General features: G+C 38.5%; 1 protein-coding gene across 6 annotated transcripts in view; it reads left to right on the top strand.

The window, feature by feature from the left end:
• LOC100645921 (ankyrin repeat domain-containing protein 50) overlaps positions 1 to 15,658 on the top strand; it is a 223,642-nt gene that overhangs the window by 63,981 nt on the left and 144,003 nt on the right. For all 6 annotated transcript variants that reach the window (XM_048410802.1, XM_012315018.3, XM_012315017.3 and 3 more), the window contains one exon: positions 14,497 to 14,543. The gene's annotated coding sequence lies outside the window, so the exon portion shown is untranslated. The remainder of the gene's footprint in view (positions 1 to 14,496; positions 14,544 to 15,658) is intronic.

Below are 15,658 nucleotides of genomic sequence, written 5' to 3'. Positions count from 1 at the left end.
GAAAAGTCCACATAGCTGCGCAAGCGTGTCGCGATAAAACATTCCACTTTCATCCGCCGGTTCTTCTACCACTCCATCTCTCCATTACTTCATTAACAAGAAATAAATACAGTGTTTGCAGAGTGGTAGCTGGGCCAGTGTGTATTCCGGTAATTTTAGGATTCCATTACGCGGATAACGAGTTTTGAAAATCGATCGACCGGACAAGCCGGAAGGCCACGGGAGCAATTGCTTATTCAATAGCTGCTCGTTGCGCGGCCATTCAAACCAATCCCTCGAGTAATTCGCGTTCTCGTAATTCAGACGTGTACACAGTGTACGAGAGTCGGAGACAGAGAGCAGAAACACACAGAGAGAAAGAGAGAGAGCAGAGACAAAGAGGCGCGAGAAACTCGTTAAAGTTGGAAAAATAAAAGCGCCGCACAGACGACACCATAGTTTCCCTCTTTTCCTATAACACCCCGTCTGGTGACGTTGTTTGTTCTGTTCGTTCTCGTTTCTCGCGGCAAGTAGCAATCGGGGTCGAACCGTTTTCCAGACACGGAGAAATCGGTGGCCGTTTGTCCCAACCAGCGAAACAGATGTTGCTGCCAGTGATTTTTCTCTCGCGCTCTAATCGTACCAGCGTTTAATTTCGCCGGATGTGTTTCTGGGACGTCGCTGCGTCTTCTCCTTGAGAAATCACGTCGGTTCGGAGTCGTCGTGGCGGTAGAAAGTTTGAAAAATACGCGGCACAGTGAGAAATGGTCATTTTAGGAAATTATGAATTATGCTTTTCGATTTTTAACTGTCGCCGTAATTATCGGCAGGTATTCGTGCCTTTCTTTTTCTTTTTTCCTTTCTTCCCTTTTCAGTTTCGATCGTATTTTTAAAATAGGACGACGCGCGTCGTTTCGACGCCTCGTAGACCGACTCTCGAACGAATGTTCGCCAATGTGGAATTACGTTTAGTTGACAAGAGCAACGTGGAGCGTCCGCGGATACGTCTGCTCTCTAATTTTACAAAATTAAACCGCTCTTTTATCAGGTTTCCATATTTCGTTTTCACAGTCGCGTTACCGCCTTGTGGAAGCTCGTAAGCGTGGACAAGCGACGAAACCGCGGATCGTAACCCTACATTTTTACGATTATTATAACAACGACGTCGTTGTTATCGCGTACGTGTAGGAAGAATTACTGTCTGCGTATCCAACGGAATTAACTCTGTCGTTTCAAATTATTCATAAAGCAGCAGGAAAATATAAAATGTACATATTATAGCAGGAATAATTTGTGTTTCGAAGTTATTCAAGTTTGGTGACTCTCTCCACGTGAAATATAGTTGTTACTCTGAAGAAGGATAGATGCGATTTAATTTATTCTTCGCCCGCTGAATTTTATTTCTCTCGTTTCTCGTATAATAAACTGTTTCTGGAAATTGTAACTTCGTGCGTACATTCCACGAGTTACATCCAATTACTGTTGCTGCAATTTCTTGCTCTCCCTCCCCCTCTCTCTGCGTTTCCTTTCATTTACCGTGTGCAGACCTAACAAAAAATTCGAATTCATCATCGAGTTCCTAAAAATTTAGGATCCAAATGCCACTAAGGTTTCACAAAGTCGTTCGACTTATTTTTTCTACGGCAAATATTCTCCCCCACGTTGCGATTCAAATACACCGTAATAAAATTCGTAATAAGATTCGGCGATTTATCTCGTAAAATGAAATCTTTGTGCACGCTAACGTTACGACGTAACGCCAACGAAAGCGAGTACGTAATCGCACGATTAGTAAGATGTAATTTTAATGCCAACTCCGGTTTCGAGCTGGCGAGGCTGAGAATCGTTGTACACGCTAACGGTATTACAGCAACGAAGATTTAACGTTAACACATGTAACCGAGCGAAAAGTCGCAAGACACAAGGCAACGTGTAAACTCGCCACACCGTGTCACGATGCCGTGTTACACGAAGACTCAGCGATGGGCTAAAGTACGTCGCAAGTACGGTGACTCGCGAAGGTATTCGAAGAGTTTCGCTACGATCAAAATATTCCAGCAGGCAGAATTTTCCTTCTTTTTCATTTATATCGTCCGTATTGTACGAAAGTCGTTGATATTTCGTCGCAACTGGACGCTGTTCGACGGCGTCTCGCAAAGGTCGAATACTTGGCAAGTACAATGAACGAATCGCTGTATCTCGTTGCCAATGTTTACGCGTTTATTGGAAATTTGATAGCGCGAAATCGCACAGAGTGCACGCAATATGAAATGATTTATAAGATATTCAAAGTCCAGTGTTTTTTATAATTCTTAATAGGTGAAACAATTGTCTATCGAGTCTGATAACATTTTTAAATAATATCCTCGAAAAGACTAATTTGCGTAAAAATTGGAAGTCTATTTGCGAGTATCCAAATCTTACGAGTTAAAGCTCGAGTATTGGGTTTGACTCGAGCCGAATTTACATCGTTCCAGGCTCGAAATGAATTTGTGGTCGAATTTCCAGCGTGCAAATTCGACTACAAATTTGTAAATACGTAAACGTACTTGGTCCCATCGCTACCAAGATTGTAATACAACGTGCCAACATCGGGCGACAACGCGCTCAGACGGCGAAAGTGGCTGGAACTTTGGTTCTCGTGGTGAGAACGTTCCGTTCACACCGACCTTGATTAATGATCCCACACGAGTGGATAACCGATTTTAGAGAAGGCTCCACTTGACCGGAGCCTCACCGACTCGATTAATCACCACCGACCGTCAGAGATTGCGCCGACTAGTTCTTCCCATCCGATTTCAGCAGTTGCTTCGTTTTCAATTTTCGACAAGTTCAGCGTTAGAACGTATCCATGGTATGGTGGATTAGGAAAAACCAGAGAATCGTCGGATTGATGTACTTTTGCCTGGAGATGGCGACAGAATCTGGTCAAACTTGACAATACGAAAGTTGGAACATTCCAGAGTCTGAGAACTCGAATTTGGAAGTTAAAAATGTGAAAATTGGAAAGTTTGAGCGTTCGGAAGTTTAGGAACTGGAAAATCTGAAAGTTTGAGCGCTCGGAAGCTTTAGAACTGAAAAGTCTAAACGTCTGAGCGCTCGGAAGCTTCGGATCCGGAAAAGTCTGAAAGTTTGAGCGTTCGGAAGCTTTAGAACTGAGAAGTCTGAACGTTTGAGCGCTCGGAAGCTTCTGAACAGGAAAAGTCTGAAAGTTTGAGCGCTCGGAAGCTTCTGAACAGGAAAAGTCTGAAAGTTTGAGCGCTCGGAAGCTTCTGAACAGGAAAAGTCTGAAAGTTTGAGCGCTCGGAAGCTTCGGAACAGGAAAAGTCTGAAAGTTTGAGCGCTCGGGAGCTTTGGAGTCGGAAAAGTCTGAAAGTTTGAGCGTTCGGAAGCTTCGGGATTGGAAAGTCAGAAAGTTTGAGCGCTCAGGCGCTTCACAACTGGAAAGTTTAAAAGTTTGAGCGTTCGGAAGTTTTGAAACTATAGAAAATCTGAAAATTGGCGCGTTCGAATGTTTTGGAACTGCAGAAAGTCTGGAAGATTGAGCGCACGGAATTTTCGAAGCTGGGAGATGTGGAAGTTGAGAAATATCATAATTCCATTAAAGTTTAAAGTACTTTTGTATTTGTTAAGCTTGTATACTGGAAGCTTACTCCTTAGTCAATCCCGCATTGAACTTAAAATCCTCAAAATTAACGCGCTACATTGCAAATTTATCAAATCAAAATTCGATTTCAACATATTTTCCATCTACGACTCGCGATATACGTAACTCGATCACTCTGCCTGCCACTTAATTCGATTGTTAAACTAAACGCAGTTGATTAAAATCGTAGCAATAAAGCACAACAAAATCGCTGAATTGAATGTCGAAATGTAGGGAATTCGCGTTTAACATTGCTGTACCTGCAAGGGACAATGGGTTCGTTTGCGCCACTTGAAATATTATTTTACTCGATCCCCTTTCGTGTTTGTTTGTTGGCGGTCAGGACTATATATCCGCATATATGCTGTACAGTGTAAATTTGATTATTTATCATCGCATACTGTCCCGCAGTAAAGTTCATTAAACATTGACACTGGTGGAACACGCTCTTTCGGCATTTCCCGTTTGACGAAATTCAAAATTACCATTTCCTATTTTTAAACTGTCAATTTGATTTATCGATCGTTCCACTGTAAATATTCATATCGTACAGGAAATACTGGGCGACGTATTTTTCATCCTTTTCATTTGTCCATAACGTGCTACCACTTTTATGATCGAATAAAGGCAAACGAAAGCTTTTGATATCTTCAGAAAGACAGTTTAATACAAACAGCAACGAGAAAACATACTAAGAAACATCTTCATCTTCGTGTTCGTCCAACTCTTGTATTTTCCTTAAACTCGAAAGACGCAGAAACACGAGCAATGCATCAATTATAGATCAATAGGTCAATTGAAGATCCAATATCACGAAAGAGAATTTCACAGCGAAAATCCAAATGGCCCGATCGTAGAAGTCTACGTAGCTCTCTAGATCCCGTACACGATGCCGAATCTCAGTCGACACATTGATACTATCGATCGATATTTTACTTCAGAAGCAAACTTTCCGAAATCAAATTTCCACAGCGAAGAATCCGAGTGACTTGTAACGGCGCTCAACAGCAAACTGTAACTGGACGACAGTAGGGCGGTGGTTAGCGCCGTTGATTACGAACGTTCAGGACCCAGGTTCAAATCTCGGCACTCGTAGTCCGATTTTTTTCTACAAGAATCCTAATTAAGAAGGCAATCCGAATGAAGACAAAAATCAAAATGCTATATCAAAAATGAAAATTCCATACAAAAATCCTACATAATGCCAGCAGCAGTACCTGACAGCGACCTATACGCCAGCAACAGCAGCACTACCACCACGACCGATATACCGCGCCTCTGATCTAATCTCGTGAGTCTGTGTAGTCCTTAGACATACGACGATGTACTCGATCGTCGTTCTCGATCGAAATATCAAGACGGCTCTGATCCTCCACCCGATTTAATTTAGAAGCACAATCGTCACGAAGCAGAATTTCCACGGTGAAGCGCGCAAACTCGGACATAAACCGAAAAGTCTGCGTTGGTCTCTGGACGTTTGTTAATGGTATTTCGCACTGCATGACCCGTGGCGGCGCGTAACACGAGAATTCCCCGAGGTGCAATGCGAAGTTTCGTTGGGCAAAATGGCCCGCAAGACCGCGACTTAATTCGCTGCCGGTGCTATCGGCTTCCGGTGCATCGCCAAGTTTCGAAATGGTTTTTAGCAGGTCAAGACGGATCTCCCTCGGCGGACGCATTATCCGTTGCGTTTCACTCGCGTGTTCGGAGTCTAATTGCACCGCGTTTTCACGAAACAGGTCCCGTTTCCGTGAACGCAGCGGGAATACGTTCGTTATTATTGTTTCGTCCCCGATGGAAATGCGCTATTTTACGATCAATTTCCGGAGACCGGCACGCGATCCCATTGTGAAAAAGGGGTTCAGAATGGCAGTGGCGTGGTTCGCGCAATTTTCAATGACGTGGAATTCGAATTGTTAATGGCGAATGTCTGGCAAAGAGGAATTTACCGTTTCGAGGGAATCATTTTGACATTGCACGCCGGCTACGAAAAGTATCAACGAGCTGTTCGACTAATTAGAAGGAGCTTTTTCCTGCCGATTCATTGGGTCGAAGGATATTGGTTTCCTTAGAATTTCACGCCAATTTCGCACGATTGCGATACTTTGATACGTATATTCCGATGATAATAAAGATGCTTCGTTGGGAATTATCTTGTAATTTATATGTGTAATTTTTATATTCTTTTCTTTTTTCAAATTTCCCTCAAACTTTAGCAACGTGATCGCGATTGTCGAATCTCATTACGAAGTTAGTGAACGTTTAAAATGTTCACGAAAAATGTCGGCGATTATTCGAACGCTTCCTCGATCTCGTGTCTGATAGTGTTTAACACTCGGTTCGAACGCGAAATGCGTATGTTATGCTTGAATAGATATCAGCAGAATTTGATTCTACCATTCTATTACTTTTCGCGAGCAAATAGCGTGAAAAGAAGAAGATACTCGAAGAGGTGCAAGGCGATGCAAAAGCGAGGAGTACAGCAGATTTAAATAAAAAGACGGACAAACGATGGCAGAGGAGAAAAAAAAGTTTCCCTCTTCGACGCGTATCCGTCGTTCCAGCTCGAATGGTTCGTTTAATTAGCGGCTACGTGGTTGTCAGCGTCGACCACGACCTGAAATGGCAATATTTTCAGCCGAGACTCGAGACCGTAATTGCTATTAATTCCATTCATCGTTCCAACTCGTATTAATTTCACCGCGAATAGATCCATCGTGAAAATTATTCGATTTCGTCAACCGGACAGGAAACGCCGTTTATTTTATGCATCGCCTTCGGCCCTTCTGTTGGAACCTATCACTTGTCTTCTGGTTGCACGTGTCGCTAATTTCGTTCGCCACTGATGTTCCACGTATGATCTTTCATGTTTCATGTTCCCTTTAGGTCTGGAAATAAACGTTGCACGAAATATGGCTAATTTCGTTTCCCTTTACGATCGGTTTGCCTGATCGATAGGTTGGTAGTCCTGCCGGAGGGTTGTACTGGGTGGACAATACACAGCTGACTGATTCTCATTGTCGGTAGCGTTTAAACGAAGCAAAGAACGACTGTCTTCTCGGTGCACGTCGTTCGTTAATATCAGGAAATTGCGTACGGAGTAAAAATATCGAGAAAATGTTTGCAGTTTTCGTTACGAAGCGAGCAGAACTCTCATAAAGGAAGACTAAACAGAACACACAAATTCAAAAATTCAAATTTTTAAATTTTCAAATTTTCAAAAATTCAAATTTTCAAATTTTCAAAAATTCAAATTTTCAAATTTTCAAAAATTCAAAAATTCAAACCTTTAAATTTTCAAATTTTCAAAAAATCAAATTTTTAAATTTTCAAATTTTAAAAAATTCAAACTTTTAAATTTTCAAATTTTCAAAAATTCAAATTTTTAAATTTTCAAAAATTCAAACTTTTAAATTTTCAAATTTTCAAAAATTCAAATTTTTAAATTTTCAAATTTTCAAAAATTCAAATTTTCAAATTTTTAAATTTTCAAATTTTCAAAAATTCAAATTTTTAAATTTTCAAATTTTCAAAAATTCAAAAATTCAAACTTTTAAATTTTCAAATTTTAAAAAATTCAAATTTTTAAATTTTCAAAAATTCAAAAATTCAAACTTTTAAATTTTCAAATTTTCAAAAATTCAAATTTTTAAATTTTCAAATTTTCAAAAATTCAAATTTTTAAATTTTCAAATTTTTAAATTCTCAAATTTTCAAAAATTCAAATTTTTAAATTTTTAAATTTTCAAATTTTCAAAAATTCAAATTTTTAAATTTTCAAATTTTCAAAAATTCAAATTTTTAAATTTTCAAAAATACAAATTTTTAAATTTTCAAAAATTCAAATTTTTAAATTTTCAAAAATTCAAAAATTCAAATTTTTAAATTTTCAAATTTTCAAAAATTCAAAAATTCAAATTTTCAAAAATTCAAATTTTTAAATTTTCAAAAATTCAAATTTTTAAATATTCAAATTTTCAAAAATTCAAAAATTCAAATTTTCAAATTTTCAAAAATTCAAATTTTTAAATTTTCAAATTTTCAAAAATTCAAAAATTCAAATTTTATAATTTTCAAATTTTCAAAAATTCAAATTTTCAAATTTTCAAAAATTCAAAAATTCAAATTTTTAAATTTTCAAATTTTCAAAAATTCAAATTTATAAATTTTCAAATTTTCAAAAATTCAAATTTTCAAATTTTCAAATTTTCAAAAATTCAAATTTTCAAATTTTCAAAAATTCAAAAATTCAAATTTTTAAATTTTCAAATTTTCAAAAATTCAAATTTTCAAATTTTCAAAAATTCAAAAATTCAAATTTTTAAATTTTCAAATTTTCAAATTTTCAAATTTTCAAATTTTCAAAAATTCAAATTTTCAAATTTTCAAAAATTCAAAAATTCAAATTTTTAAATTTTCAAAAATTCAAAAATTCAAATTTTTAAATTTTCAAATTTTCAAAAATTCAAATTTTCAAATTTTCAAAAATTCAAATTTTCAAATTTTCAAAAATTCAAATTTTCAAATTTTCAAAAATTCAAAAATTCAAATTTTTAAATTTTCAAAAATTCAAATTTTTAAATTTTCAAATTTTCAAAAATTCAAAAATTCAAATTTTTAAATTTTCAAATTTTCATAATTCAAAAATTCAAATTTTCAAAAATTCAAATTTTTAAATTTTCAAATTTTCAAAAATTCAAATTTTTAAATTTTCAAATTTTCAAAAGTTCAAAAGTTCAAATTTTCAAATTTTCAAAAATTCAAATTTTTAAATTCTCAAATTTTCAAAAATTCAAATTTTCAAATTTACCTCACTAAAGAAATAAAATAGACAATCTCGAAGATGATATTCCGCTGGGGGTAGCCATCCACATGTTAATTAGCAATTAAGCTAGAAAAATTTATCGAATGTCCAGCTAAATAAATCGCAAAGTAGAAATTAAATAATAAAAACAAGACAAATTTTTTCGTTACGTTTTCACGCGTTTCGTAAGACACGATCGTATGAGAAGAAGTCCGATGCAGGTAAATCCAGACGATACTACCAAAGGTAACTCGCGTTAGATCGTCGTCAGTGACGATTTAGCGAACTGTGCAATTCTCCATGATTATTTTCACGTTGGTCCATTAAACAGCCGCGAGACTTTGAAGTCAGTCAGTTACGTATTGTCCACCCTGTACGCGTAGAAAGTGATGTATCGCGTAGGAGCTGGCAGTTTCTTTGATGGCTTATGAATAACGCCGATTTCTCTCTTAGACGAAAGTACCTTTGGTTCGTAAGAGTAGGAAGATACAGTTGCCAGTTTCTTTGATAAATATCTGGCTGGGGAATTTTGTGGACGAAAATTCTAGCGACTACGTGAAACACGAAAGTGGAAAAGACATTCGCGCTAGCGGAAACTTTCGTGAGTCGACCATGGATATTGTGCATAATTTTAATAATATTTAATAATATTTTAACATCAATCTTGACGTTATCACAAAATTTATAACAATACCAAAGAGATTTAGATAATTCGTTAGTGAATTTTCTAAAGCGCGTCAACGGGAGTCGTAAATTCTTACGATTATAATAATCGACACCACCAACATGTGAATCTTTACTTCTTTTGGGATTTTGGAGGTGGTTGATGTGATATAACACTGCGATTAACAGCTTATAAATTCTATATTTCCAACAACTTGGTACTGTAATATCAGAAATAAATTATTATTATTGATGATGATTTATTTACAATAAATGGATTGTACAGATGTTGATTAAACGGAAGAACGATGGTTGTTTAACGTGAACTAATCACATTAACGTATTATAATCTACGCAAATCAATAGTTAATTTGCAACTCTCGTCACAACGGATCCAACGCTCCCTCTCACGCGAACCACACTCTCACGACAATGTTAGTGTAACATCAATCCAAATCTCAATCCACAACAGAGACCAGGCCACACACCGAGGACGAGATGGCATCCAGATGCCTACGCATCCTTACTGCGTACCCTCAATAGTCTTAAGGACTCGCCAATAAATCTTGTCATTCTCATAGTTAAGGTCCTTCAGACCAAAACCAAGCATCTTCTATTTCCAGTGTTCTTTACATTTGTTTACTACGGAAGATACGGAAAGTTAGTTTTCTCACGTTCGGTATTTTCCGTCAGCAACTTTCTCTCAAGGGCGGCTGAGACTCTTCCTAGTCCACCAGGGTTCTTGTGCTCCAATCAAAAGCAATGCCTATCGTTCTCGCTTTCCTAAACAAAATTGTCCTTAACGAATCAGCTAATCTCGTGGCCTCAGACACCCACCCCTAGCTTTCTTCCGCCATAAAATCGTCAGTAAAACGCAGTCAGTCTTTATCTTCAGAATAATCGACACCTTTTACCCAGTTTCTACCCTTAGACCGGTCGCGTACTTATCGTATCAGTGTAACTGGGTTTTACATAAAGTTGTTGGCGTGAGTTGTGATTTATGTGTGTTAATTCAGTGTGTATTCCATTGTGATTGCTGAATCCATAATAAAGTTTAATAAAGGCAAAATTGATAATTGTGCCACGACCCAGCTATTTTATTTTATCACCCAACCTTCAACTTTACGTGATACTAGCAACGCTATTTCGACAACGCAACTCGCACTCTCTGACTTCTCGATTCACACTCTCTGGCTTCTCCACTGACACCGACTGTCCTAGCATCCCTTTGTCTTTTCTTAGACCCACCACGCACGTGTTTCGCAGACACTCGTGGCCAGAGTCACGTAGGTCTTTTCTACGAAACTATTCAATTGAAGGACCGACGACACATTGTTCATGGTTTGGCCGATATCTCTTAGACCTTTTCGTCCACGACGCTACAGTACAAGAAAGAGTTACGCCGTTTCGCAAGATGAAAGCATCGTAGACGAATGTTTGAAGGATGAAGACTCGATAGAGAGACACTGACTGTTCCGTCGCAGTAGAACAAGTCCTTTGCAGTTGAATGTAGTAGGAGCAGTCCGAGATGTTGACTGATCCGTAGGTGACTTGGCAGTTTTCGACTTGGTGCCACAGTATTGACTGAACTAATGTCGTAGAAGCAGCGAAGTACGTTCTCGTGTTATTACGGAGGAAAGCTCGGTGTGGGTGTGCCTCTTGAACTAAGAACGCGGATTCGTAGTTCACACTTTTCGTTAGGAAAGTGAGGGTAACGATCCGCGATGCTCACTGGTTATAGCCAACGTTAATAAACGAAGATAAGAGGAAGAAATCTCCTGCCAACGTGGCTCGTGGGTGTCTTTGTTTATGGGAAAAACCTGCTTTTCCGTTAGACAGTCGGTAAGTTGTACGATAGTCGCTGATACTGTTATAGGAATCGGTAAAAATGACTTGGATAATTCGATGATTCTTAGTTATAAGACCTCTACTTCCTAATATCGTCGATTCGTTAGTTCTGTTTATTTCATGGAAGCGACCTAATTTCCTCCTCGTCGTAAATCGCTAAATTAGTCGACATAGTTCCGAGAGTCCCTTCTGAGAAGCGACCTGGGGATCTCGGAAACCTGGCTTCCGCGAACAGGGGATTAAGACGTTCAGGTCAGACCCCAGGCAAATACGTATAATGCACAGACGTCCAAGGAAACGGTCCCTCGGCATACCAATCTCCACTCGAACGACTCTTATTAAAACGTATTTTGTCTCGCGTCTAATGTCCCTCTGGTTCCGCTGAATTTTATCTCAGGTCTAGTTGCTTTAAATTTGAACGATTTAAAGAATGAAACGTTATAAAACGAACGAGTATCGAGTACATCGCTGTGCATATCATAGTTGCGCATACGTGTACGTATATTCGTTTCTCCGTGCATACGTTGTGCTTTTGGGTGCAATAAAATTGTCCGAAACAAAAGTTAGTCTTGAGCCATAAACGCGAAAGCTGCAGTCCGCGATATCGAAATTACGTATAATTGGATTCCAGTGGTACAACCGGTTGCATTCGCGAATTGTCACGAGTCGTGTGGATTTTGACGGAAAGTTCGTCGAAATTTCACAAGCGCGTTTTACAAACTGTAAACTAGCCTGCTCGATACGAAATCGCAAAATTATAAAATTATAAAATACGCGCAGCGTAGAATTTCTCCTCGCTCGTTAGTCGATTCTAAGTATTGAGATATGTATAATTTCGCGTGCTAGATTACATTGTGTAGCGACACACGCACGTGAATATGAGTGTGTGGAAGTACGTGTGTGCGCGGTGTCTCGAGAAACAGACGGACGTAACTGTTCCGTTGGCAGTGTGGTATGGAAGATGGTGAGACAAAGAGAGTGCTGAGACGCGTGCAAATGTATATCGACGAAGATCCTGGAAATCGTTTATCGAATAAATCTAAAGTTATTTTAATATGAATTCCAAGTGTAACCTCGGTGTCCCTTTACTTTTATTTCGGCAATTAGGAACCACAATTCTCGACGTGAAGTACAACGAATTGTCGCAGGATCTCGTAGGAAAATTGAACTACCTTTCGAAACTCCGATTTCGTAATCTATTATTCGATACTTAATTCTATAGCTGGATAATGCCAGACGCGAAACATTTGCTATCGTAGAATCAATTGCAGGATCGGTTACGGAAGCAGAATAGAATATATCGGAAGGTTCCGTGCTAAATGTCGGAATTATCACGAAGTCCGTAACTAACTTGCGTTTTAATGCGGCGAATAATAGTCGTCCATGAAGGTAGGTACGTGCAGGTAAAGGAGGTTCGCACAGTGGTCTGGCTTCTATCTACGTAGTAACTCTAAAAGATAGAAATGAACAGATTCTCACGGGAGAGCAATCATAGCTGCTAATACCTATTTCTCACGGATGACACCGAGTTTGCGTTATCTGGCCGATGTTCGTATAGCGTAGCAACTCGAAGAGAATGGGGGTAAGGTCCCTAAGCTCCGGGGCTTAACTCGGACCAACAGCACTGCCATAAAGTCTCTCTTGTGTCGCTCTCTTGACCCCGAACGACGCCAATCCTCCCCTTGACGAATTCAGAAACGCGGCCACCCTCTGCTTACACGTGTTTCCCTCTTCAGAAGAAAGAAATCGTCTTAAAAAGAGGGAAAGATTTGTGCGAGAATACTTGTACGTGTTGCAAGCTCTTAGGTGGTATTTTTCATTTTAATGCAAATTTTGTATTTGTCTAATAATTAAATAAATGGAATCCGAGGAGAGATTTATTTCTTCCGCTAAATATTTCTTTTGCAATCTTAAAGTTTCTATGGAAATCTCGCTGTCTAAATGCGATAGATTTAACTCGATAATTCAAGCTCCTCGAGATTTCGTATATTCACGTCTGATCGGAGCTTGTACGTGTTGCAAATTCTTAGGTGGTATTTTTCATTTTAATGCAAATTTGTATCTGTCTAATAATTAAACAAATGGAATCCGAGTAGAGATTTATTTCTTCCGCTAAATATTTTTTTTTGCAATCTTAAAGTTTCTATGAAAATCTATGGAAGTCTAAATGCGATAGATTTAACTCGATAATTCAAGCTCTTCGAGATTTCGTATCTTCACGTTTGATCGGAATTAGATTTAATTTCCCAAATTCCTATCTCTGCTTACTTTAAATACAAAACTTATACACGGTGATTCGTTAGAATCTCTCCATGTTAACGAACGAATACCTTCAACTGAAACGTTTTATATATCTTCCCGTACGACGTAGATTCTACACATTTTTCACGTTTAAACTTCCTAACCATAAATGTAATCGCACAAAAACTCCGCGGTCCATTAATCTTCGATTTCAATGGCTGTTGAAAAAAAGAGATTTCCTGGACCGGACCCGTTCCTATCGATGGATTAGCATAGTCGTCTTCGTGATAAATGGTAGCCTCTGTTCACGATGAAACCGAAAGCCGACGCTAATTACGTACTACGTTTCATGCTACTCCGATTTTATTCTCGTTTCGTCTGATTCTCCGTCTGCTCGAAACTCCGAGGTTCAAACGATAAGATGTCTTCGACCAACGAAAGTTCAACTTGGAAGATTCCTCTTGGCCACCGATTTCGTCTAACAGGATCCAACTAACTGGATAATTATTTCCACTTGTCTAAGTAAGAGGATTCGATCGTGTATGGGGGAAATTGATCTGCTGGAAAAGCGGACGAGATCAAATTTTCCTGACGATTTGTCTAAGCTACGATAGAACGAGGGAAATCGGTTTCACGAATCAAACTGCGTTCGGTTGTTTCAGATGGTTTGCGATCTTGTAACTTTAGATTTCGAATTTTATATCGACGTTTGTCGAGATCTCAGATCTCGTCTATAGTTCATTTTAAACGCTATATTTTTATTTAACAGAGAGTTATTTTATTCGACGAACGCTTGATCTCGACGTAGAATGAAAAATACTCGTCCAGACAAACGTAACAAGGTAACGCAACGATCTGCCATTTGAAATGGCGCTTTTCAAGCTCGTTTTAGATCAAATTTTCTCTTACTAACACAAAAACAACGTTTCGTCAGCTACGCTGTACGAGGCGACACGGTAATTTTACAAAACCATGGAATTTCATTTGATAAGACCGATAGACAAACATATAATAGCGGGCAAAAATATTTAACATAAAAGTTATCGAAGCACACGGGGTGACAAGTTGAAACTACTTTCTATCCATGGCCATGCTATGTACGTGTTGTTCGATTCAATTTAATTCTACCTGATCTAACGAGAAGAATCGATTAGCGCTTCATATACTTCGCTCATTCCCCTGTAAGGAAGAATGTTACAATTAATCGTAGAGAAAACACACGGTTGCTTAATCATTTACCCCTTTACCTAGCTATTTAGGTAAACCTGCGGTGATTCGGCTGTTACAAACACGCTAATTCGTCGTTCTCTTTCAGATCAGAAAATCCCGAAGGAATTGGAGCTGGCAGTACGGCACCAGTTGGTAAGTAATTTGCTGAATCCTATTAGGGTAACACCCGCCGGTGAAACTGGCGCGAAACTCCGGCCAACGACACGCGTTTCCTTCTTTTTGCCTGCGCGCCATGGTTCGCGTGCCAGCCTCGAGGACACGTAACTGTGGTCTGTCGATGCCTTGCAAAGTAATTAACTTTACGCTAATGAAAAGATTAGCCGAGCCAACGCCATCTCTGGAATAACAAGCAGTTCGCTTAGTTTCGCTTAAATAGCTTCTCAAGCTTACAATGTTTGTAATCGAAGAGGTTTGGCCAATTGGATAATATCGGACAACGATTAGATATCATTTGATACGACGTTATCGTTATATGCGTATTACGAGATACGAGATATCGTAAGCTGTTCAGAATCCGCTTCAGGAGCGAACGTGAGGCACAGAAACGACGAAAGAAGGTTCATAGAAACGCGTATTTCTGTTCCACGTTCTTTCGAATTTATAACTATTTTTGTGTCTCGATAATCCGCAATCGCTTGACTTGGTAAAAGTTTCTCGAGATGGCTACCCTCGGCCCGTGTTATTCGACGCACACCTGGTGTTTTGGAAAGATCGGAAAATTTTGCAAGAAGCTTCTATCGAGCTAAGCGGTTGCGGATCGTTGAAACACAAAAGTATCTATAAACTTGGAGACGAGGTCGGGTAGCGCGCAGGTTCGCGCGAACTTTATTCATCGTTCTTGTATTTATTATATTAGGTCGTCCGAAAAGTTTCTTTCGTTTTAGAAGAAAATAATCGATGCACAACGCTTTGCGTTTTATATTATTTGATCGAATTACGTATGGTCCATTTTGTTCTATCAAAATAAATATCACAACGTTCGATAGATTAGAATTCATGTTTGTATAAAGATGCATCGTTGTAAAAGACGGGTCTGTAAAAGAAAGATACTTTTTGGACAACCTAATATTTTCGTACATCCTATTGTATTAGTACTTAATGAAAATATCTGCAATTACTTAGTTGCCAATTCAATATATCATGCTGTACAATTAGGACGAAGAATTTGTAGCGCGATGCGATCGAACGGAAAGTTGGTCACGCTTTTACGGTGAAACCGAGGAACGCGTTTTCTGCTTTGCGCGTAT

This window comes from Bombus terrestris, chromosome 12 (genome assembly GCF_910591885.1).
Source record: "Bombus terrestris chromosome 12, iyBomTerr1.2, whole genome shotgun sequence".
Taxonomy (NCBI): Eukaryota; Metazoa; Arthropoda; class Insecta; order Hymenoptera; family Apidae; genus Bombus; species Bombus terrestris.
The sequence above is the reverse complement of the archived record's forward strand: the minus strand, read 5'-3'. Positions and strand labels throughout refer to the sequence as shown.